General features: G+C 41.3%; 1 non-coding gene across 1 annotated transcript; it reads right to left on the bottom strand.

Moving 5' to 3' along the window:
* Positions 1–15868: 15868 nt before the first annotated feature.
* Trnat-ugu lies at positions 15869–15942 on the bottom strand. Its single transcript has one exon. It is a non-coding gene; the product is annotated as a tRNA-Thr (tRNA).
* Positions 15943–16525: the final 583 nt, after the last annotated feature.

Here is a 16525-nt window from a genome sequence, read left to right on the forward strand (position 1 = left end):
GGCCGTGACTGGGACTCGCGCACTTCTCTCCGATAGAATTGGCTCCCAGCTGCATCTGCCAGCGACCGCGACGGCTGCTCCTCCACCCACGCTGTGTAAACTGGAAACGTGAAGGGAAGCACAGGGAGTCCAAAATATTCATCCGTCTCCAATTTCTGTTAGTAAATTAAATAGAAGCAGTTATTAATCTTACTGGGAATTTTTCTCACTCAAACTTCTCGATACGAAGCATTCATTTATCTAGAATGTCGTTAGAAGGCAGTCTGTGCAAAACGCAACAGAGTCACAACGTAATATTTGTGTTACAACTGATCTCTAGATGTGTGGTATTCGGTTTCTCTTAAGCACTTAGGTATTTAACTAACTGCGCTGTCACTAGGGGTCATAGACTTTGCTTTTATTTATAATTTCAAGTGAACAGTTTATTTATTTACAACAGTATACACACGTCAAAAACGTTTTGCATCATCTCGGTTCCCAGAGTTCCAGAACCTGTACAGAAAATTGGAATATAGATCAACATACACATCGAAACTTCCTGGCAGATTAAAACTGTGTGCCGGACCGAGACTCGAACTCGGGACGTTTGCCTCTCGCGGGCCAGTGCTCTGCCAATTGAGCTACCCAAGCACGACTCACGCCCCGTCCTCACAGCTTTACTTCTGCCAGTCTCTCGTCCCGAGTTCGAGTCTCGGTCCGGCACACAGTTTTAATCTGCCAGGAAGTTTCATATCAGCGCACAATCCGCTGCAGAGTGAAAATCTCATTCTGGAAACATCCCCAAGGCTGTGACTAAGCCATGTCTCCGCAATATCCTTTCTTTCAGGAGTGCTAGTTCTGCATGGCTCGCAGGAGAGCTTCTGTAAAGTTTGGAAGGTAGGAGACGAGATACTGGCGGAAGTAAAACTCTGAGGACGGGGTGTGAGTCGTGCTTCGGTAGCTCAGTTGGCAGAGCACTTGCCCGCGAAAGGCAAAGGTCCCGAGTTCGAGTCTCGCTCCGGCACACAGTTTTAATCTGCCAGGAATTTTCATATCAGCGCACACTCCGCTGCATAGTGAAAATCTCATTCTGGGAACATAAACATCATTTCCGCCCTTTTTATTGCTCATGAAAACCACACTCTGCATGTCGTACCACCATACAGTGCGACCTTCGGAGGTTCAGATTGCTGTACACACTAATACCTCTAATATCTAGTTGCACGTCCTCTTGCATTGACGCTGTATTCGTCGTGGCGTACTATCCACAAGTTCATCAAGGCACTGTTGGTTTAGATTGTCCCTCTCCTCAACAGCGATTCGGAGTAGAACGCTCACAGTGGTTGGTGGTCACGACGTCCATAAACAGCCCTTTTCAATCTATCCCAGGCATGTTCGATAAGGTTCATGTCTGGAGAACACGCTAGACACTCTAGTCGAGCGATGTCGTTATCCTCTTGGAAGTCATTCACAAGACGTGCACGACGGGGGTTCCAATTGTCCTCCATGGAGACGAATACCTCACCAATATGGTGCCGACATGATTGCACTTACGTCGGAGGATGGCATTCACATATCGTACAGCGGCGTACGTCGGCCCCACATAATGCCACCCCAAAACAGCAGGAAACCTCCACCTTGCTGCACTCGCTGGACAGTGTGTCTAAGGCGTTCAGCCTGAACGGGTTGCCTCAAAACACGTCTCCAACGATTGTCTGGTTGAAGACATTTGCGACACTCATCAGTGAAGAGAACGTGATGCCAGACCTGAGCGGTCTATTCTGCATGTTGTTGAACCCATTTGTACCGCGCTGCACTGTGTCGTGGTTGCAAAGATGGACCTCACCATGGATGTCGGGAGTGAACCTGCGCATCATGCAGCCTATTGCGCATAGTTTTAGTCGTAACACGACGTCCTGTGGTTGCAAGAAAATCATTATTCAACATGGTGGCGTCGCAGTCAGGGTTCCTGTAGGTAGCTGTTATCCACTGCACTAGTAGCCCTTGAGCGGCCTGAGCGAGGCATGTCACCGACAGTTCGTGTCTCTCTGTATCTCCTGTCCGGACAACATCGCTTTGGTTCACTCCGAGACGCCTGGACTCTTCCCTTGTTGAGAGCCCTTCCTGGATCAAAGTAACAATGCGGAAACGATCGAACCGCGGTACTTACCATCTAGGCATGTTTGAACTACAGACAAAACGACCCGTGCACCTCCTTCCTGGTGGCATGACTGGAACTGAACGGCTGTCGGACCCCCTCAGTTTAATAGGCGCTGCTCATGAATGGTTGTCTATGTCTTTGGGCAGGTTTAATGACATCCTTGAACAGTCAAAAGGACTGTGTCTGTGATACAGTACCCACAGTCATCGTCTATCTTGAGGAGTTCTGGGTACCAAGGTGATACAAAACTTTTTTTTATATGTATACAGCGTGAGTTATAATGTTGTGTCGTTTTATTGAATAATGTTGTGTGTTGCCGTTTACTTCGCTTGCTTGTGGTTTATCTTTCCTTCGTTCTAAATGCTATATTTCGAATAAGAGCTACTCAGTTACATAGAGGACAAAGTTTGTTTAGAAACACTGCAGTTGAAGGAAACTATGTGAGTTAACACTACTACTTTCAGGTATGTTTTAAATATTAATGACCTAATTTTCAAAAGTAATCGATTCAGAAATAAATAGTCTCGCAGTGAATATTTTGAAGCATTTTCACTTAGTAGGGCTCAATATGTATCAAAGAATTCCATTTAATGTGGTTAAATCTTATTCATGACGGTGTGAAAATATCAAATGAAATGAGTCATTCTTCGATATGTAATCGTTGTTGCTACGTAATTACTATGTACCTGTGTATACTCGTATACTACAGACTACGTCAAATATCCTTTCGTGACTCATACTATCGCCTCGTTGCGGGAGATAGTCCTCAGTGGGCCGTGCACAATGTCGTACGAAGCGTACCTACTTCGACGAGTGCCTCGTGGTTAATGAGAAAAGCATTAGTAATTTCTGGAACTTCTCGAGACATGCGCTCTTCCATCCTATATCTACAACTAACTTTCCAGTAAAGCTTCGAAGAATGTGCAAAATTCAAAACATGAAGTTCTGTTGTAGAATGAATACGTTTATTAAACCCACTTATTGGCAACCTATGATAAATTTTCTTAGGGCAGACTACGACCCAGTGAGAGAGCTTGTATTCTCTAGTCTGGTTATACACTTAAACGATTTTTCCACATTAAATACTCAAACATTATGGAATATGTATTTCAACCTCCAAATCTGGGTTCGGCATGTTTACCATTTACACAAAAACGTATCTTTCAGTTGTTGATAGTCACTTAATTTCACCTGTATTAGAGGGTTACATTAAAGTCTTCTCTGTATTTAAAATAAGGTGCAACCAGACATCTATATGTTGTGCACCTTTGTTCTGCATCGATACAGGGTCGGCATGGCTATTAACTGATTCGGCATGATTAGTTTAAGGGGTGGCCGGATGCCCTTTCAATCACTGCCCCGTTACTTCCCAGGACCGAGTGTGTGTAAAAAATGATTAAATTTTTATAAAAAACAGATTAAACCCTCGAGTTTAGTCGAACACATGTACTCAGTATTGAAATCATCTTCCGTTGCTAAATTACCCAACGTCAGAAAAGCGACAACACTGTAAGAAGGAAGATACAAAAAATTACAACAGCCTGTCCGCGTGCGGAGTGATTCAGTGTGAAGTGTGAAAAAGTTTTCTGAAAGTTTGCAAGTCGTGTAAATGATACTGCACTTGAGTATCAGTCCAATATTCACCAAGTCGGATGTGGGAAACCGCATAAAAACCACATCCAGACTGGTCGGCACACCTACCAGCGTCTTTAATTCGATTGGTGGATTCGATCCGTGGCCGACGCAACTTTCCATCGCAGAAGTGGTGTTTCAACGCGCAAGCCTATGTGGAGGAGAGTGGGTAATGTGCAGTTAAGTATGTGAGCAATAAATACCGATAATAATTTGCTACATTGCAGATCCAGGCTCTGTCGTGATTCTATCAAGCTTTTAGACTGTTCGTTGGTTAACACACACATTTCAAAAAAGTTTTGATAATCCCCTTCTGATGAGGAAGAAATTTTCGTTTAGTTCTGTTTACAAAAATTGTAGTATTTATCTCGTATGAACTAGTGTCAAGATGAAATATGATTTGTCTTACTAGCGTAGACCTATGTTCTTGTTGTATATTAAGATGGAGCCTGATATGAGAGCTTATCCCTGAAAGAATTACAGCGATAGCCGAAACCTGCAGCCTTATCTTTCGATTTTGGTACGTTTCGTGGATACTTCTGCAAAAACTTTCTACGACAATTTGAATGAGCTTCACAGAACTATACTCTTTTCAAGACATTTCGAGTGCTGTCAAAACAAGCTTTGTGTGTAAAGCGGTATAAATGTACATTGCTCCGCTTAGAAGAACATAGTTTAATATCTAATTTGATACTAGAGTTAGCAGGATTAAACAAACTACATATTAAGCTACCCCTCTGTATTCTCGTTCAGGTATCTTGAATTGTTCACAAAATGAAACAAGTATTATGCCTAAACCGTTTCACCCTGTACATAGAGCAATGATTAATTAACCATTATTCCATACTGTGTTGGGAACCGGTATTAGTATACAGAGAATTACAGACAAGTTTTACGCGTGAATGATTTGAATGTGGTAGTAAAATCTATCCATTTCTTTTTTTCATTCTTCCAGCTTTTTATTTGCTTAAATCTGCTAGTCATCACGTAACGAAATCGAATACAAGATTTTTTCCAATTGTTTACATCTGTCTGTGTATAATATGTATATATTATCATACTCGTTTGTAATTCCAACGGAACATGGAGACACTGCATAGACTTGGAGCTAGTCTCTCTAATTTGAAGAAAATGTGACTAACTACGAAACTAATATATAACTGCCATAAAATTCTTACAACAATTTCAATTTAACATGCTTTTCTAAGACGACCGCAAGCAGCTGCTACCTTTTTTTTAAAATACATGTCAGAAAGATTTTTAATTTGTCTATTATTGTAACTAAAGCTTTCAGGTTACACCAGCATCACTGTAATTTCCTACATAAAAATATAGTATGAAACAGCTATAAATGGTTAAAGTCAAGTCAGTTGTCCATAGGTGGTATTAATGAATTATATCAATATGGCGATTCACATAATAAATCCAACATTTGAGCTACTAAACATGTGCAGAACCAACTATGTGACGCTATGTAAGCTGAAAGTGACAATTACAATAAAAGACAACTAAAGTCTGCGAAAGAATGCCATTTATTTAGTTTTGTGTTCCAAAATAAACAGTACTTGAGCATTAGCTATCTTAATATTAGGGAGTAGCAAGGAGTAAATGTAGGAGGAGATACAGTTGGGCAGAAGTCTGTCACAGTGAAAGGTGGTTGTAAGTTTTTGCTGCCCACATAGCTGCATCTTCTGAAAATGATATAAGGTTCAAATAGAACTGGAAGACAAGGGTAATCAATAAAACAGAAGCATTAAAACGAGGCAACCAGCCAGAGTCTAATTTCAATAGATAAAAAGTATATAAAATAAAATTAAAAAATCCAAGATGGCGGAACTAACCCAGCTGTTCTTGGTACCCTCACAACGTCCCCGTCTCCTCCAGCCAGTCAAACGGTAGTATTAAAATAATACGGTCAGTTGTCTAAAAATGGCCCTAAATTCAAAAATTACTGTAAAACATTACATGACATTTACATAAATAAGTGCCAAAGTCATAGATATGTATTATTTCTGTAACAGGCAAAGATATTTGCATACACATACATAAATCTCTGTTTGATCATCGTAATAGTAAAATAATGTGTAACAATGGTGTCAAGTTGCATTATTTCCTTGAACGTCCAAACTATTGAATTGAATGGGACATCGCTTACAAATATGGAATAGGCAGTTTGAAAAAAAAAAAAATGAATGGATCACCTTTTAGAAATGGAGAACAAGTCACTACTCAAAAAAATTGAGTGTGTCACCGTTAAAAAATCGATAGGGTCAATGAAATTGCCCTCTGTGTTACACAAAAACTGTGGAAATTTCCCCGAAAACCATAACAAATTGCTCCAAAACTACAACAAATTGCCCTAAAAGTGTATCAAGTTGCACCAAACTGTATAAACTTGTCCAACCTTTCCAAACTGTAACAAATTGGTTCAAACTGTTACAGATTCCCCCTAGACTGTAACAAATTACCACCATGTTACACAACATTGTAACATGTTCTCCCGAAATTTTAAGAAATTGTCCTCTGTCTTGCCACGATATTGTAAAAGATTGCCTCTCTATGTGATCTCTTCGTTTAAGTCTTATCTTGCAAAATATTTTCCTTTTTATCTCTTTTCATCTTTGCCTTGTCGTTAAAAGTCACCCCAATTTTTTGTGTATGTGTTACTAATGTGAAGCTTAAGTTTTTATACCTTTTTGTACATGGTGCAAAATGCTGAGTCCACAGTGGTGTAAGCTACTGTGGAGAATTATTTTAATGTTGTATGGCCACATATGAGAGGTGACATTCTGTAATAAGACGTAAAGAAATTTACCGTGGTGTACAAATCACAAAAGTGTGAAAATATTTTGTGCACACACAGACATATGTGGAATGAAATTTAATGAGAGGATAGAGATGTAAAGTGAAGATAGGATTTTTTTTTTCGTTGAACGTCAAATGACAAGATGGTAGAGAGTGGCAGTTTGAAAGTTCTCCCAAATAAGTCACTATAACAGTACGCACTATGTTAATATTTGATCTTTTTTAAGTATGTTAAGCGTAGTATAGTAAAAAAAGACATAATCGCTCCACATGTAAGTGGACTGCTGCTAAGTGGACTGCTGCTCTGCTGCTGAGGTTCCCTTCCCATTAGTGACATCCATGTTAGCTACTTCGGCTGGAGTGCAATCACACATCAAGAGGCTATAAACATCAGAAGAAACTCTCGTGTAAACACAGTGTAACATAAGCAATAATAATGAAATTGTTAATCCAGGGATGTGAAAACTGCTAGCAGTAAGATCTAATTATGTTGCAAATCTTACAGCAAAGTAAAAACAGCAAATAGCTATCGTTAGTTAGGTATTAATCTGTAGTTTCATACAGCCATCGTCTTAGCACGGAATCTAGATAAAGATGACATGAGGAGGAGACGCATCCTATTTCAAATACTGTAATCGAACATTACATTTTAAAAAGGAAAATCCATGGTTTTCTGAGATCTGCAATGAGGTGAAAATTGTAACATCTGTTCTTGTTTTCAAACAAGTGGCAGAACTCACTTACATCTTTTGTATCACATACATCTGGATGTCCTGTGTGTTTGCACAGATTGCAGAAGGTGGTGTTGTTGTACAATTTGGATTAATTACACATGATCCAAAGCTTGATCCTTGTCCTCAAACTGTAGTAATTTATTCGAAAATGTGAAAATTATGCAAAAGTGTAAAAATTGCTCTGAAACTTTAGAACTTGCCTTGACACTGTAACATCTTGTCCACAAAATGTTGCAAAATGCCCCATAACTGTAACAAATTTTGTCAAAATAGTAACAAGTAACCCTCTATGTTATGTTGATATTATAACAAACTGTTTGAAGTCCCGCAAAGATGTTGACACTGAAATAAGGAGTATCACCGTAGTAGTTAAGTTGCAGAGAAGTGCACATCGTTAAAAAGTGCTGTCACAGATTGTGTACTCAAGTACTTCAACTGATCGGTGAAAGAAGGAAGTACAAAAATGTTCGGGCAGACACACAAATACAGCAGTATAAACTGAAAGTAGTGAAGCCATTTTGGCTGATCACTTTTCATTCATTTTGACAGGAAGATTTGATTTAACGTAATTAAATGGTTCAAAGAGCTCTGAGCACTATGGGACTTAACTGCTGAGGTCATCAGTCCCCCAGAACTTAGAACTACTTAAACCTAACTAACCTAAGGACATCACACACATCCATGCCCGAGACAGGATTCGAACCTGCGCCCGTAGCACTCGCGCGGTTCCGGACTGAGCGCCTGAACCGCTAGACCACCGCGGCCGGCACGTAATTAAACTTACGCAGATTGTGCAAATACATTTCTCGTGTTGGATAAAGCTACAGAGTGGTATTTATATGCGGTTGTGTTTTGTTTTCTTTACTGTACTACGATTAAAATAGTGCATGTCGTTACAGTGACTTTTCTGGGAGAACGTTCAAACTGTGACTTGCTTGGGACAAGATATTCAGGGAGAAACGCAAGCGATTACAGCCCTGTAGATAAGAGACAAGGTATTTTGAGAACTAGCGAGGGCCGCTCAGGCAAAAATAGAAGGGGTCGCACTCATTTTTCGTAGGGGACTGGACACCTGGGCAGTGGCGTCCACAGCCCAGAGTGAGTCAATCTGGAACAATAAGAGCCAAGGCGAAAAGGCACTGTAAGAAGGCGAGGTTCAGCTGTGAAAATGGTGCTCTTTATAGCTTACGTCATGTTACAGAAAGCTGCACTGAAAGCGTTAGGTAGCAAGGAGATTCGGCGAAGCAGTAGGCAGTCGGGACTTTGTCAGAAGCAACATTTTAGTGATACCCATCTCTTGGCCACCCTAAAACACACCAAAAGAGGCTTCTACGGAATTGTAGGTTATACGTGGCCGACAGATTGTCACCTGGGAAAGAAGTTTCCTTTTTGTTAACTTTTCTCCCATGGCCACAGAAAACCTGTGTGAACAGCTGTAGTGCGGCGTCAGTATGACGTAGCGTTCGAACTGACTATTTTTAGAACAGTTGGGCGGAAAATGAATTGATTGGATTCGACATTTTACCAGCTTATGGCGGGAAATTATCAACAACGTAACATTTACTTCATCGGCGGAGAAAATGTTAACTTTGAAGGACTGGTTGAGAAAATTCTATTAGCACGGAAACAGGGAGACATCATTCTAGACTCTAGAAACAGGTGAATTGACGTTTGGGTATTGGTCACTTAACTTCGACTCTCCGCTTGTGGCTCCTGGTAAGTCAGCTTCAGGACTTACTCCGGGGGAACGGAAATGTAGACCGGGAAGGCGGTTCACCTCGGCAGTTGACAGTGGTGGAGTCCAGCGCCCGAGTTCAAAGCAGTGCGCTCTTTGGTACGCATTTGATGGCAGCCGATCACGCATCAGCAGTCTGTTCATGTGGGGTCGATGAGTATGATGAGATTGATTCACAGCAACTGCGTGTTCGGACAAACGGAATTTAGAGACTCAAAACCTTTCACAATTCTCGTGTTCGACAGTACAGCGACCGTTGCATGAATAACTTACTGTCGCTTAGACAGACTGCAGTAAGAAAGGGAGATGCTGTTTAGCATACCTCCTCTCCCATCTCTTAACTTGGGAAACCGTTAATTATGGTAGTTAAATTACACACTTTGTCAAAATACAATTTCGTTTCATGTGTTTCTCAAATTATGTGTGCATATCATATCGTGATTTAGGTTACAGTAACTAGTGAAACCTCTACCACGACCAATATTCTAGCATAAAAGAGTTTTGAATATCCCCCTTAGGTCTCATTGCTAGGGCCGAAAATTTCGATAGCGTTAATTTAACTGCTTCTCATCATTTAATCAAGCACCGATTCTTAAGGCTGAATTTGTCTCACAGTTAATTCCAGCACCGATTATTTAACATGTATAGCGTTTCACAAAGTCACTATGGAATGAAATAAACGGGAAGTACAGGAAAGCTAAGGCCAAATCGCTGCGGGAAAAATGTGAAGAAATCGAAAAAGAAATGGTCTTACGAAGGAGTGACGCAGCATATGGAATGGTGAAAACAATATTCAGCCAAATTAAAAGCAAAGGTGCAACATTAACAGTAAAATGGGAATTCCGTTGTTAAAAGCAGTGAAGTGAGTTGATAGGTGGGAAGAAGTCAGTAAAAGCCTCTATGAGAGGAAGAAATTTTCTGATGTGATACAAGGAAGATTAAGAGTCGATAGAGTAGATATACTGGATCCAATTCTACATACAAAATTTAAATAGCTTTGAAACCTTGAGCTTAAATAAGGCAGAAGGGATAAACAACATTTCATCGGAATTACTAAACTCACTGAGGAAATTAGCCACGAACAACTTAGATCTACATAATACATGAGACTGGTGACGTGTCATCACACTTTCAAAAAATATAATCCACTCAATTCCAAAGATGGCAAGAGCAGGTAACGAAGTGCTGTTGGCTTCTGTTTCGGGTTCTCCAGCCAACGTTTGTTTGATGATTTTTCTAACGTTTCGCCACCACGAGAGGCTGGCATTGTCAAAGCTTCACCCTCCACTGCTGGTGGTGGACTGAAGTTGAAGTCGCGGCCGCAGATTGTAAGTACCGAGTGCGCCAACATCCAAGGGCTTTTTCGTGGTCATTTCATTTGCAGCCCTTCTCTTACTACCTGCAACGTTCGTTAGCAGCAGCACGGGTCTCCAGAATCCGTTCACCTTGAGGCTTCTTTCTTTCTCATTGAAACTATTCTCATGTTTGGGTATTTTTATAGCTTCTCTGAACAAGCGGGTGTAATAACTCCCCTCTACAGCCAGAACATACGTGTTGGCGAATTTTACTATGTGGTCGGCCTCACAAAGTGCGTGCTCTGCCACGGCCGATTTCTCCACCTGGCCCGACTTCTAATGCCGCCTATTTTCGGTGGTTTTGGTGTTGATTGATCGTCCAGTCGTTCCAACATAAACTTTTCTGCATGTGCGTGTTGTGCGGTTCATTCGCGACATTGCAATGGGGTGCCTTTTCTCCTTTGCCGATCTGAGACACTCAGGGATCATCTTTGTCGGTTTATAAATAGTCTTTACGCCTTATTTGCATAATATTACGGCCGATTTTGTCTATCACTCTGAGAATCTATGGCAGAAAAGCCCTACCCGATATTTCTTTCTCCGATGTGTCACTTTCTCGATTGTTTGACCCTGTAACATTTCTTATATAACTGGTGGTGAACCCATTGTTCCTCAGATCGCTTCCCAGGTGTTGCTTCTCGCGTATCAGTTGTTGAGGCTGACATATTCGTCTTGCTCGAGTTACACGTTACCAGTTATACACTGTATTGCAAGTGAGGGCAGGTGGAGAAATTGGCCGTGGCAGGACACGCGCTGTGTGAGGCCGAACACATAGTAAAAATCACGACACGCAAGTTCTGGCTATAGAGAAGAGATATTACACCTACTAATTCAAAGAAGCTACAGAAATACACAAAAATGAGAACAGCTGCAACACGGAAGCAGAAAGCCTCAAGCCGTGCTGCAGAGAACGACCGTAGCAGATAGCAAGAGGAGGATCGTACAGGAAAAGACCATGCAAAAGCCCTTGGACGTTGGCGCGGCAGGTACGTATATCCTACGGGCGCAAACTCGATTTCAGTCCACCACCAGCAATGGAGGGTGAAATTTTGACAATACCAGCTAATCGTGCTGGCGAAACGTCAGATAAATCATTAAACAAACGTCGGCCGAAAAATCTGAGACAGAAGTCAACAATCAGTCTGTCAACAAGAGGCCACGAAAGCCTTAACAAAAGCAGGTAACTGCAACAACTTCCGCACAAACAAATCGACAGCTCATAATCCATATTGCTCATAAGAATAATATACAGAAGAACGGGAAAGGAAATTGAGAAATTGCTAGACGACAATAGGTTTCGCTTTCGGAAAGGTAAGAAAACAAAGAGACGGTGCTGACGTTGCCCTTGTAATGGAAACAAAACTTAAGAAAAGTCGAGATATATGCACAGGATGTCGACCGGAAAAATGCGTATGAGAATGGAAAATGGTGCACGAGGTTCCAAATTCTAGGAGAGACAGGGATAAGCTATAGATAAAAACGAGTAGTTTACAACGTGTATAACAACCAAGAGAGAACAATAAGATTGAAAGAACAAGAACGAAGTGGTCGGATTTAAAACTGGGTGAGATAGGGCTGTATAGTCTTCCATCCTTTTTGTTCAATATACACATCAAAGAAGCATGATAGAATTACAAGAAAGATTCTAGAATTGGCTGAATATTCAGAGTGAGAGGAAATCAATTATAGGATTCTCTAATGACATTTCTACCCTCAGTGAAGATGAAGAAGAATGTCATAATCAGCTCAATAGATTTAACAGTCTAATGAGTACTGAATATGGATTGAGATAAAATTGGAGGAAGACGAAAGTAATGAGAAGAAGAACATCGAGAAGCTTAACCCAATTATTGATGCTCGAATGTAAGCAAAGTTATTGATTTCTCATGCCTTGGTAGCAAAATAATCCGTGATGGACTAAGCAGGGGGACAAAAAAAAAAAAAGAAACTAGCACAGGTGAAGCATTTCAGGTCAAAGGAAGTCTACTAGTATCAAACACAGACTTAAATTTGAGGAAGAAATTTCTCAACACGCACGCTTGGAGAACAGCACTTATGGTAGTGAATCATGTACTTTGACAAACTCGGAAAATCAGAGAATCGAAGTATTTGAAATATCATGCTACAGAAGAATTTGAAAATTAGGTGCGATGATAAGGTAGGATATGCGCAGATTGTCCTCAGAATCGCCAAAGAAAGGTGCACATGGAAAAGAGTAACAATAAGAAACGACAGGATATTAGAAAATGTGTTCAGACATTAGGGAATAACTTCCATTCCAGCAGAGGGAAGAGGGGCCTATAGTGGAAGTGTAGAGGACAGAGATTTGAATGCAGTCAACAAATAATTGAGGATGTATGGTGTGTGTGTGTGTGTGTGTGTGTGTGTGTGTGTGTGTGTGTGTGTGTGTGTGTGTGTGTGTGTATTAAACCGGGGACCTAGATACAACGAAGAGGCCGTAGTCCTCAGTGGTTCACAACCCCACAACAGGCCACAGCAGTCCACCCATCCCAACGCCGCCGCACACCGAACCCAGGGTTGAGGATGCAGTGTACAAGTGCCTCTCTGAGATGAACAAACAGGTTGGCACAGGAAAGGAAGTAGTGGCGGGCTGTATCAAACTATTCAGAATACAAATGACTGAAAACAATAATAATAATAATAATAGAGGCTATAAATTCGTTGCGTAACGTATCAGTGGGAGGAGGTAGCTGGAAGAAGGCGTAACAAGGTGGAAGCTGTGACACCAACTACCTTTCCGTGTGGCTGTAGCTCAGCTTATAGAGGAGACATGAAGCGCTACTTACCATTCAGCTTATAGGACATAGCTGACTCAGTCACTTTCGTTGCAGCTGGAGAATCCTTCCGTTTGTAGTATCTGTGGCTCACACGTTTCGGAATGTCATATTTTAAGAGAGAGTTTTTTTTAAATTTATTATTGCAGTCATTTCACCTGGCAAGATTAGGGGTTTCAGGCCCGCTTTCAACCTTACCACCCATCCTTAGTGAGTCAACGATTATTATGCGAGTTGCACGTATTAATAACAGTAATTAAAAGATCAATAAAAAGAATACATTAATCGACACATGGAATTCAAAAATATCTGTGTGATAAGTTGACTGCTCAGAGGAGTAGCGGGAACAACACGATAAGATTAGTATAAATGTTGTAAGTAATAAAACAGAAAGAGATAGAAATGAAGAATGCTTCGATAGTGTTGATTCTGTGACAGAGATACTAATTCGCTATTGTACTGAAGGAAAAAACCTTGGATGTCCTGATAATAGGAGGTCTAGCTCTAATCTTCCCTCGAATGCAGAGTAGTTTTGGATAAGACGCAGGTTACAGGGCGATTTTTTGGTGTGCCATACGGCTGAAAAGGAGGAAGAAAGGAAGAAAGACATCGTTTAATCCCAAGGTACACCCGAGATGCTACACTGCTTAATCTTCTATAACAATTATGGAATGATGAGGAATGTGGAGAGCTACTGAGGACAACTGTAATTAAGAAAGCGATTAAGAAAATATAGCATGTGAAATTCGAGTCCTACTGCAGTCACTTACGTTTCATTTTATGTGGAAATACTTCTTTTTTAATCACTGGATTACATGTAGGCAAGAGAGGAATTGTCTACTTGCTGCAGAAGTTTGTTCTTGCCAATTTAGGTGCTTATCAATACAACGAGGACATCTTTGACAGTTAAGATACCACTAAGGAACTTTGGAGAAACAGTTTCAGGGAAACGTCCGCTGATCAACTTTCGATGTGGTATGAAGATGATCTGTAACGGTCTTTGGTATAGTTAGGACCCAGGTTTTGTTCCCATCGTGATAATGAACAAAGCTCCCATTCATACCTGATCTATAACAGTAATGTTCTTAGGACTGTCAGTTAGGTATAGTTGGATGTTGCCAGCAGATAAGTAGTAATTACAAGAATTTAGCACACATGACATATAGATCTAGTTTTTGTTATCTCCCGTCCCAAAGACTGGCTTGATGTAGTTGTATACACTGCTCTATGCTGCTCAAGCCTCTGAATCTCTGAATAATTACTGCAGCCTGCATCTATTTGAACCTGTTAATTATATTCCTCAACAGTACCTCCCTCTTTCCCACACTTCCCTCCATTCCAGAAACGATGGTCCCTTTATGTCTCAGGAGTTTTCCTATCATTCGACTGTGCCTTTAGTCAAGCTGTGTCATAAATATCATTTTCCCGCAATTCGATTCACTACCTTCCCATCAGTTACTAAATCTACACATTTAATCTTCTGTATACCTCTGTAGCACCAATTCTAAAAGCTTCTATTCTTGTTTGAACGTTTCGATGTCCATAGGTACAAAATCAGTCGACTTTTGTCAGCCACAGACGACTCGGTGATACCTTTCTTGAGCTGCCGAACGATGGTATCGCGCTGTCTGAAAAATTAATCTGTTTTATTTTGATAGTAATGTATCGAAGTAAGAAGTGTAGAAGGCCTGATGAAATTAAGTAGTGTTAAACTGATCGCTTCCCGCTAGTCCATAACATTCTTGATGCTGTCATTCACTTTCACAGGTGCAGTTGCTGTATTGTGATGTCTTGGGAATCCTTACGGTTCTAGGCGCTTCAGTCCGGAACTGCGTTGCTGCTACGGTCACAGGTTCGAATCCTGCCTTGGGCATGGATGTGTGTGATGTCCTTAGGTTAGTTAGATTTAAGTAGTTCTAAGTTCTAGGGGACTGATGACCTCAGGTGTTAAGTCCCATAGTGCTTAGAGCCATTAGAACCATTTGGGAAACCTGATTGGTATTTATCGTGGTTGTTATAAGTTTAATGTTAATCCGACAGGTGTTCATGAACACTCTACAGCTATAGATACTGTAGGTATTATGTTGATCGGCTTCTAGTCACCTGGTGATTTTTGGTGATTATTCTTAGCCATTGGCCGTATTGGGCTTTGCTTCAACTGAGCATGGTGTGTAACACTAGTGACGAAAGAAGTCTGTGAAAACTGGACTGCAATGTCTTGTATGCTGAGAAGATGCGAACAGTAGGTTTCAGTGGGGACCTACTGTATGTGCTGGAGACGACGAGACGACTGTAGCACACTTTCGAGTTTTTTGTGAATTGTACAAACTCCAGTCTAAACTCTGATTTGTGTGTGTGTGTGTGTGTGTGTGTGTGTGTGTGTGTGTGTGTGTGTGAGAGAGAGAGAGAGAGAGAGAGAAGATACTACTACACTTACCACCTTCAAGTTACTTTAAATATTTTTAGACCTGACATGGTCAGGCGAGAATTCTGAATGTCTCGACAGTTTTCACGATATATATACTAAGATGGTATCTGTTCTTTCGGACATGTCCGAAAGAACAAATACCACCGGTGGCCATGCAGCTCGTTAGAATGAAATTACAATGAAATGAACACCCTTAGCTGCTTACGGACGTTGACATACGTCAACGGGGACAGATGAACATGTGTGCCCCAACCGGGACTCGAACCCGGGATCTCCTGCTTACATAGCAGGCGCTCTACCCATCTGAACCACCGAGGACACAGAGGATAGCGCAACTGCAGGGAGTTATCTCTGGCACGCCTCCTGCGAAACCCTCATCCTCAACGTATTGTCCCGCACTACATTCGTAGTGCCCCCGCCCATTGTACTCATTACTGGCGGCGCGTTGCTGGTCCCGTAAGAGTTCGGGCACTGTTTGTGCATTCGCACATAAGATGAAGATGGTCAAGTGGCCGGTGGGCTTTAACTATGTATATACTAAGATGATATCTGTTCTTTCGGACATACGTTGAGAATGTGGGTTTCGCGGGAGGGGTGCCAGAGATAAATCCTTGCAGTCGCGCTGTCCTTTGTGTCCTTGGTGACTCAGATGGATAGAACGTCTGCCATGTAAGCAGGAAGTCCCTAGTTCGAGTCCCGGTCGGGGCACACATTTTCATTTGTCCCCGTTGACGAATGTCAACGCCTGTAAGCAGCTAAGGGTGTTAATTTCATTGTAGTTTTCACGAACTGCGAATTTCTAATGAATTCTTTTTCCTGCCATATTTTCTAGTATCTGTTGGTTTTGGTATGTATACGACCCCTCTCCTCTCACAACGACTGCCTCAAGTTAATGATGAGT

This window comes from Schistocerca piceifrons, chromosome 1 (genome assembly GCF_021461385.2).
Source record: "Schistocerca piceifrons isolate TAMUIC-IGC-003096 chromosome 1, iqSchPice1.1, whole genome shotgun sequence".
NCBI classification, from domain to species: Eukaryota; Metazoa; Arthropoda; class Insecta; order Orthoptera; family Acrididae; genus Schistocerca; species Schistocerca piceifrons.